The sequence below is a fragment of the Oncorhynchus clarkii genome, chromosome 8 (genome assembly GCF_045791955.1).
Source record: "Oncorhynchus clarkii lewisi isolate Uvic-CL-2024 chromosome 8, UVic_Ocla_1.0, whole genome shotgun sequence".
Classification (NCBI taxonomy): domain Eukaryota; kingdom Metazoa; phylum Chordata; class Actinopteri; order Salmoniformes; family Salmonidae; genus Oncorhynchus; species Oncorhynchus clarkii.
In genome coordinates, this window is record NC_092154.1 from 8107955 (window position 1) to 8117388 (window position 9434).

The 9434-nt window shown below is 51.5% G+C and overlaps 1 pseudogene; it reads right to left on the minus strand.

Moving 5' to 3' along the window:
* Positions 1-419: 419 nt before the first annotated feature.
* Positions 420-9434, minus strand: part of LOC139415688 (signal-induced proliferation-associated 1-like protein 1) — a 128479-nt pseudogene continuing 119464 nt past the window's right edge.

The window sequence follows — 9434 nt, forward strand, 5'->3', positions numbered from 1 at the left end:
AGACACGGGGGTTGAAATACATCCTTCAGCGAGTTCCAGGGAGAAGGGGAAATGGTTTTGGGGTGGTTGGCACTGGTCCCATTGTTTGGCTAGAGTCACTTTCTCTCTTCCTCTTCTCCCTCTTCTCCCTCTCCTCCTCTTCTCCCTCTCCTCATTCTCCTCACTCTCTCTTCCTCTTCTCCCTCTCTCTTCCCCTTCTCCCTCTCCTCACTCTCTTCCTCTCTCTCTCTTCCTCTTCTCCCTCCAGTTGAAAAGTCCTCTCCTCACCTCACCTCACTCTCTCCTCCTCTCCTCTTCTGTCTCTCACTCCTGTCGCTCTCTCTCTCTCCTGTCTCTCTCTCTCCTGTCTCTCCCTCTCTTCTCTCTCTTCTGTCTCTCTCTCTTCTGTCTCTCTCTCTTCTGTCTCTCTCTCTTCTGTCTCTCTCTCTTCTGTCTCTCTCTCTTCTGTCTCTCTCTCTTCTGTCTCTCTCTCTTCTGTCTCAGTTCATGTCGATGGTGTTGAAAACCCACTCTGTGAACTTCTTGAGTTTGGCAGCAGAGCTCTGGGACTCCTCCTGCAGCCGCTGGTTATCTTCCCATAGCATCTTGATCTGTAGATGGAGACGCTGCTTCTCCTCACGCTCCTATAGGGAGGGAAGGAAAGGAGAGGGAGGGAAGGAAGGAAAGGAGGAGGAGGGAGGGAAGGAAGGAAAGGAGGAGGAGGAGGGAAGGATGGAGAGGGAGGAGGAGAGAGGGAAGGAAAGGAGAGGGAGGGAGGGAAGGAAAGGAAAGGGAGGAGGAGGGAGGGAAGGAAGGAAAGGAGGAGGGAGGGAAGGAAGGAAAGGAGAGGGAAGAGGAGAGAGGGAAGGAAAGGAAAGGGAGGAGGAGGGAGGGAAGTATGGAGAGGGAGGAGGAGGGAGGGAAAAAAGGAAGGAAAGGAGGAGGGAGGGAAGGAAAGGAGAGGGAGGAGAAGAGAGGGAGGAGGAGGGAGGGAAGGAGGGGGAGGGAGGGAAGGAAAGGAAAGGAGAGGGAGGAGGAGGGAAGGAAGGAAAGGAGAAGGAGAGAGGGAAGGAAAGGAGAAGGAGAGAGGGAAGGAAAAGAGAAGGAGAGAGGGAAGGAAAGGAGAAGGAGTGAGGGAAGGAAAGGAGGGAGGGGAGGAAAGGAGAGATAATGGGAGGGATAGAGCGAGGTAGAGGGAAAAGGAGGGTGAGAGAGGAGGGGGGAAGGAGGGTGGGAGGGATTGAAGCGGGAGGAGGGAGGGGGAGAGAGGAGGGAGGGGGAGAGAGGAGGGAGGCGGAGAGAGAGGAGGGAGGCGGAGAGAGAGGAGGGAGGCGGAGAGAGAGGAGGGAGGCGGAGAGAGAGGAGGGAGGGGAGAAAGAGGAGGGAGAGGGATAGAGAGGAAGAGGGAGAAGGAGAGTGAGAGAGGAGGAAGAGGGAGAAGGAGAGTGGGAGAGAGAGGGGGAGGGAGAGAGAGGAGTTAAGAGTTTAGCAACATTGTATAACAGATTGTATCTAAACCACCGGGAATGACACAAACTGCTGATTCACTAACTAAAAGGACAGAAAACTGTGTGACCAAGTTTGTTCCAAATGAGAAAACAGTCGGCAGCTTTGACAAACGTAGAGATCGGACACGGCTAAAGTTTGAGAAAGTACAGACGTTTGAGTGTGTACGTGTGTGTGTATTTTTTGTGAGAGCCATTAGTCCATTAGTTTAAACCTTGTCTTCATCGTTCGTTTCTGAAGTTAAAGTGCATGTATTGACTCGAGTGGTTATTGACGACCATGTTTCCCATCAATTTGCTGAAACGACGACAGAGAGAGAGAGGAGAGCTATGTTGTGTGTGTGCTGGTGTGTTACCTTCTTCAGGTCATCCTGCAGCATCCTAACCATGGCTTCCAGCTTGGTCAACTTCCTCTCCAAACCTGCAGGACCCTCACTGAGGGAAGAGTGACAAACACACATCTGACCACATGACATCTGGCATCATCTAACAACACATCTAGTAATAACTATGAGAAGTCAGGATGGGAGATCTGGCATCATCTAAAACACATCTAGTTATAACTATGAGTAGTCAGGATGGGAGATCTGTTATCATCTAGTAATAACTACGAGTAGTCAGGATGGGAGATCTGGCATCATCTAGTAATAACTACGAGGAGTCAGGATGGGAGATCTGGCATCATCTATAACACATCTAGTAATAACTATGAGTAGTCAGGATGGGAGATCTGGCATCATCTAATAACACATCTAGTAATAACTATGAGAAGTCAGGATGGGAGATCTGGCATCATCTAAAACACATCTAGTTATAACTATGAGTAGTCAGGATGGGAGATCTGGCATCATCTAAAACACATCTAGTTATAACTATGAGTAGTCAGGATGGGAGATCTGGCATCATCTAAAACACATTAGTAATAACTATGAGTAGTCAGGATGGGAGATCTGGCATCATCTAAAACACATCTAGTTATAACTATGAGTAGTCAGGATGGGAGATCTGTTATCATCTAGTAATAACTACGAGTAGTCAGGATGGGAGATCTGGCATCATCTAGTAATAACTACGAGTAGTCAGGATGGGAGATCTGGTATCATCTAAAACACATCTAGTTATAACTATGAGTAGTCAGGATGGGAGATCTGGCATAATCTAAAACACATCTAGTAATAACTACGAGTAGTCAGGATGGGAGATCTGGCATCATCTAAAACACATAGTAGTAATAACTATGAGTAGTCAGGATGGGAGATCTGGCATCATCTAAAACACATCTAGTTATAACTATGAGTAGTCAGGATGGGAGATCTGTTATCATCTAGTAATAACTACGAGTAGTCAGGATGGGAGATCTGGCATCATCTAGTAATAACTACGAGTAGTCAGGATGGGAGATCTGGCATCATCTATAACACATCTAGTAATAACTATGAGTAGTCAGGATGGGAGATCTGGCATCATCTAATAACACATCTAGTAATAACTATGAGAAGTCAGGATGGGAGATCTGGCATCATCTAAAACACATCTAGTTATAACTATGAGTAGTCAGGATGGGAGATCTGGCATCATCTAAAACACATCTAGTTATAACTATGAGTAGTCAGGATGGGAGATCTGGCATCATCTAGTAATAACTACGAGTAGTCAGGATGTGAGATCTGGCATCATCTAAAACACATCTAGTTATAACTATGAGTAGTCAGGATGGGAGATCTGTTATCATCTAGTAATAACTACGAGTAGTCAGGATGGGAGATCTGGCATCATCTAGTAATAACTACGAGTAGTCAGGATGGGAGATCTGGTATCATCTAAAACACATCTAGTAATAACTATGAGTAGTCAGGATGGGAGATCTGGCATCATCTAGTAATAACTACGAGTAGTCAGGATGGGAGATCTGGCATCATCTAGTAATAACTACGAGTAGTCAGGATGTGAGATCTGGCATCATCTAGTAATAACACATCTATCTGGTTATAACTACGAGTAGTCAGGATGGGAGATCTGTTATCATCTAGTAATAACTACGAGTAGTCAGGATGGGAGATCTGGCATCATCTAGTAATAACTACGAGTAGTCAGGATGTGAGATCTGGCATCATCTATAACACATCTAGTAATAACTATGAGTAGTCAGGATGGGAGATCTGGCATCATCTAATAACACATCTAGTAATAACTACGAGTAGTCAGGATGGGAGATCTGGCATCATCTAGTAATAACTACGAGTAGTCAGGATGGGAGATCTGGCATCATCTAGTAATAACTACGAGTAGTCAGGATGGGAGATCTGGCATCATCTAGTAATAACTACGAGTAGTCAGGATGGGAGATCTGGCATCATCTAGTAATAACTACGAGTAGTCAGGATGGGAGATCTGTTATCATCTAGTAATAACTACGAGGAGTCAGGATGGGAGATCTGGCATCATCTAGTAATAACTACGAGGAGTCAGGATGGGAGATCTGGCATCATCTATAACACATCTAGTAATAACTATGAGTAGTCAGGATGGGAGATCTGGCATCATCTAGTAATAACTACGAGTAGTCAGGATGGGAGAAACTATTTCAAATACTTGCAGTCTCTGCAGGATTAAAATGTGTGGTTTACCTGGGTGAGGGCCAGGCTGTCAACAGGTGTGGGTTACCGGGTGTGGGTCACCTGGTGTGGGTTACCTGGTGTGGGTTACCTGGGTGAGGGTCAGGCTGTGTCTGGTGTGGGTTACCTGGTGTGGGGCCTGGGTGACAGGCTGTGTGTGGGTTACCTGGGTGAGGGTCAGGCTGTGTCTGGTGTGGGTTACCTGGTGTGGGTCACCTGGGTGAGGGTCAGGCTGTGTCTGGTGTGGGTTACCTGGGTGAGGGCCAGGCTGTGTCTGGTGTGGGTTACCTGGGTGAGGGCCAGGCTGTGTCTGGTGTGGGTTACCTGTGGGTTACCTGGGTGAGGGCCAGGCTGTGTCTGGTGTGGGTTACCTGGTGTGGGTTACCTGGGTGAGGGCCAGGCTGTGTCTGGTGTGGGTTACCTGGGTGAGGGTCAGGCTGTGTCTGGTGTGGGTTACCTGGGTGAGGGCCAGGCTGTGTCTGGTGTGGGTTACCTGGTGTGGGTTACCTGGGTGAGGGCCAGGCTGTGTCTGGTGTGGGTTACCTGGGTGAGGGCCAGGCTGTGTCTGGTGTGGGTTACCTGGGTGAGGGCCAGGCTGTGTCTGGTGTGGGTTACCTGGGTGAGGGCCAGGCTGTGTCTGGTGTGGGTTACCTGGGTGAGGGCCAGGCTGTGTCTGGTGTGGGTTACCTGGATGAGGGCCAGGCTGTGTCTTGTGTGGGTTACCTGGGTGAGGGTTACCTGGGTGAGGGCCAGGCTGTGTCTGGTGTGGGTTACCTGGGTGAGGGACAGGCTGTGTCTGGTGTGGGTTACCTGGTGAGGGTCACCTGGGTGAGGGTGACCAGGCTGTATCAGGTGTGCGTTACCTGGGTGAGGGTCAGGCTGTGGGTCTGGTGTGGGTTACCTGGGTGAGGGCCAGGCTGTGTCTGGTGTGGGTTACCTGGTGTGGGTTACCTGGGTGAGGGTCAGGCTGTGTCTGGTGTGGGTTACCTGGTGTGGGTTACCTGGTGTGGGTTACCTGGGTGAGGGTCAGGCTGTGTCTGGTGTGGGTTACCTGGTGTGGGTTACCTGGGTGAGGGCCAGGCTGTGTCTGGTGTGGGTTACCTGGGTGAGGGCCAGGCTGTATCAGGTGTGGGTTACCTGGGTGAGGGCCAGGCTGTGTCTGGTGTGGGTTACCTGGGTGAGGGCCAGGCTGTGTCTGGTGTGGGTTACCTGGGTGAGGGCCAGGCTGTGTCTGGTGTGGGTTACCTGGGTGAGGGCCAGGCTGTGTCTGGTGTGGGTCACCTGGTGAGGGTCACCTGGTGAGGGTCACCTGGTGAGGGTCACCTGGTGTGGGTTACCTGGTGTGGGTCACCTGGGTGAGGGCCAGGCTGTGTCTGGTGTGGGTTACCTGGTGTGGGTTACCTGGGTGAGGGTCAGGCTGTGTCTGGTGTGGGTAACCTGGTGTGGGTTACCTGGGTGAGGGTCAGGCTGTGTCTGGTGTGGGTTACCTGGTGTGGGTTACCTGGGTGAGGGCCAGGCTGTGTCTGGTGTGGGTCACCTGGTGAGGGTCACCTGGTGAGCTGGTCTGGTGTGGGTCACCTGGTGACCTGGTGAGGGTCACCTGGTGTGGGTTACCTGGTGTGGGTCATTTGGGTGAGGGCCAGGCTGTGTCTGGTGTGGGTTACCTGGTGTGGGTTACCTGGGTGAGGGTCAGGCTGTGTCTGGTGTGGGTTACCTGGTGTGGGTTACCTGGGTGAGGGTCAGGCTGTGTCTGGTGTGGGTTACCTGGTGTGGGTTACCTGGGTGAGGGCCAGGCTGTGTCTGGTGTGGGTCACCTGGTGAGGTTCACCTGGCGAGGGTCACCTGGCGAGGGTCACCTGGTGTGGGTTACCTGGTGTGGGTCACCTGGGTGAGGGCCAGGCTGTGTCTGGTGTGGGTTACCTGGTGTGGGTTACCTGGGTGAGGGTCAGGCTGTGTCTGGTGTGGGTTACCTGGTGTGGGTTACCTGGGTGAGGGTCAGGCTGTGTCTGGTGTGGGTTACCTGGTGTGGGTTACCTGGGTGAGGGCCAGGCTGTGTCTGGTGTGGGTCACCTGGTGAGGGTCACCTGGTGAGGGTCACCTGGTGTGGGTCACCTGGGTGAGGGCCAGGCTGTGTCTGGTGTGGGTTACCTGGTGTGGGTTACCTGGGTGAGGGTCAGGCTGTGTCTGGTGTGGGTTACCTGGTGTGGGTTACCTGGGTGAGGGTCAGGCTGTGTCTGGTGTGGGTTACCTGGGTGAGGGCCAGGCTGTGTCTGGTGTGGGTTACCTGGATGAGGGCCAGGCTGTGTCTGGTGTGGGTTACCTAGGTGAGGGCCAGGCTGTGTCTGGTGTGGGTTACCTGGTGAGGGTCAGGCTGTGTCTGGTGTGGGTTACCTGGGTGAGGGTTACCTGGGTGAGGGTCAGGCTGTGTCTGGTGTGGGTTACCTGGTGTGGGTTACCTGGGTGAGGGTCAGGCTGTGTCTGGTGTGTGTTACCTGGGTGAGGGTCAGGCTGTGTCTGGTGTGGGTTACCTGGTGTGGTTTACCTGGGTGAGGGCCAGGCTGTATCAGGTGTGCGTTACCTGGGTGAGGGTCAGGCTGTGTCTGGTGTGGGTTACCTTGGTGAGGGCCAGGCTGTGTCTGGTGTGGGTTACCTGGGTGAGGGCCAAGCTGTGTCTGGTGTAGGTTACCTGGTGTGGTTTACCTGGGTGAGGGCCAGGCTGTATCAGGTGTGGGTTACCTGGGTGAGGGTCAGGCTGTGTCTGGTGTGGGTTACCTGGGTGAGGGCCAGGCTGTGTCTGGTGTGGGTTACCTGGTGTGGGTTACCTGGGTGAGGGCCAGGCTGTGTCTGGTGTGGGTTACCTGGGTGAGGGCCAGGCTGTATCAGGTGTGGGTTACCTGGGTGAGGGCCAGGCTGTGTCTGGTGTGGGTTACCTGGGTGAGGGTTACCTGGGTGAGGGCCAGGCTGTGTCTGGTGTAGGTTACCTGGTGTGGTTTACCTGGGTGAGGGCCAGGCTGTATCAGGTGTGGGTTACCTGGGTGAGGGTCAGGCTGTGTCTGGTGTGGGTTACCTGGGTGAGGGCCAGGCTGTGTCTGGTTTGGGTTACCTGGTGTGGGTTACCTGGGTGAGGGCCAGGCTGTGTCTGGTGTAGGTTACCTGGTGTGGTTTACCTGGGTGAGGGCCAGGCTGTATCAGGTGTGGGTTACCTGGGTGAGGGCCAGGCTGTGTCTGGTGTGGGTTACCTGGGTGAGGGCCAGGCTGTGTCTGGTGTGGGTTACCTGGGTGAGGGCCAGGCTGTGTCTGGTGTGGGTTACCTGGGTGAGGGCCAGGCTGGTGTGGGTTACCTGGGTGAGGGCCAGGCTGTGTCTGGTGTGGGTTACCTGGGTGAGGGCCAGGCTGTGTCTGGTGTGGGTTAGGTGTGGGTTACCTGGGTAAGGGCCAGGCTGTGTCTGGTGTGGGTTACCTGGGTAAGGGCCAGGCTGTATCAGGTGTGGGTTACCTGGATGAGGGTCTTGATAGAGGGCCAAGCTGTATCTCCAGGCTGGGCTGTGACTGGTGAGGGCTGGAGGCTCCACTACCTCTGGGGTTAGAATCACTGAACACAAACCCTCTCTGGACTGGACGGAGGGAAGAAAGGAGAGGACACAGAGAGAGAGAGAGAGAGAGAGGACACACAGAGAGAGGACACAGATTTAAACACAGAGAGAGAGGACACAGAGAGAGAGAGAAAGAGGACAGAGAGAGAGAGAGAGAGAGAGAGAGAGAGAGAGAGAGAGAGAGACGAGAGAGAGAGAGAGAGGACACAGATTTAAACACACAGAGAGAGGACACAGAGAGAGAGAGGAGACACAGAGAGAGAGAGAGAACAGATTACGTATATATTATGAGGAGGTTAAATTGGGTTAAAGGTCAAGCCACAATCCAGTTATACCTTCCATTGTTTCAAAGGAAGCCATATAAATCTAAATATTACTGTAATTACTCTCAAAGGTGCTGGCCACATCCACCAGGTGGGTCCAGTCCAGGGGGCTGTCCCTGCTCTCAGAGGGGGGGAGGGGCATCAGCTCCTGGGGGAGGGGGTGGCGCTGACGCTCAACCATCTCAGCCAATGATGTGTCAGACGCAGACAGGTCACCTGGAGAAACAGCACAGGGGGGGGCAGGTTAGAGCCAGAGACATTACTAACCACGAGAAGACAAACTTAGTGACAATGTTGTTCAACCATGCACATTAGTCCCTTAGATAGTTTCATTTTCAGAAAAAAAAGAGGCTAACACGTTGCTATTTTATATTTGTACAACAACATGAGCTTTTCTACCAGCAGAGGGCAGCAGATACACAGCTGCAGCTCCAACTAGCGTCACAGCAAACACCATGCTCACAAAGCCCTCCATCGAAGCTTCACATGTCATTCCAAGTAGTCCACTGTCCACAGTTGTATTTTAGAAACCAATGACCATGTTAATATATTCTACAGTTGAAGTCGGAAGTTTAAATACACCTTAGCCAAATACATTTAAACTCAGTTTTTCACAATTCCTGACATTTTAATCCTAGTAAAAAATCCCTGTTTTAGGTCAGTTAGATCACCACTTTATTTTAAGAATGTGAAATGTCAGAATAATAGTAGAGAGAATGATTTATTTCAGCTTTTATTTCTTTCATCACATTCCCAGTGGGTCAGAAGTTTACATACACTCAATTAGTATTTGGTAGCATTGCCTTTAAATTGTTTAACTTGGGTCAAACATTTCGGGTAGCCTTCCACAAGCTTCCCACAATAAGTTGGGTGAATTTTGGCCCATTCCTCCTGACAGAGCTGGTGTAACTGAGTCAAGTTTGTAGGCCTCCTTGCTCACACACGCTTCTTCAGTTCTGCCCACAAAGTTTCTATAGGATTGAGATCAGGGCTTTGTGATGGCCACTCCAATACCTTGACTTTGTTGTCCTTAAGCCACTTTGCCACAACTTTGGAGGTTTGCTTGGGGTCATTGTCCATTTGGAAGACCCATTTACGACCAAGCTTTAACTTCCTGACTGATGTCTTGAGATGTTGCTTCAATATATCTACATAATTTTCCTGCCTCATGATGCCATCTGATCTGTGACGTGCACCAGTCCCTCCTGCAGCAAAGCACCCCCACAACATGATGCTGCCACCCCCGTGTGTTACATGTTTGGGATGGTGTTCTTCGGCTTCAAGCCTCCCCCCTTTTTTAACAATGGTCATTATGGCCAAACAGTTCTATTTTTGTTTCATCAGACCAGAGGACATTTCTCCAAAAAGTACAATCTTTGTCCCCATGTGCAGTTGCAAACTGTAGTTTGGCTTTTTTAT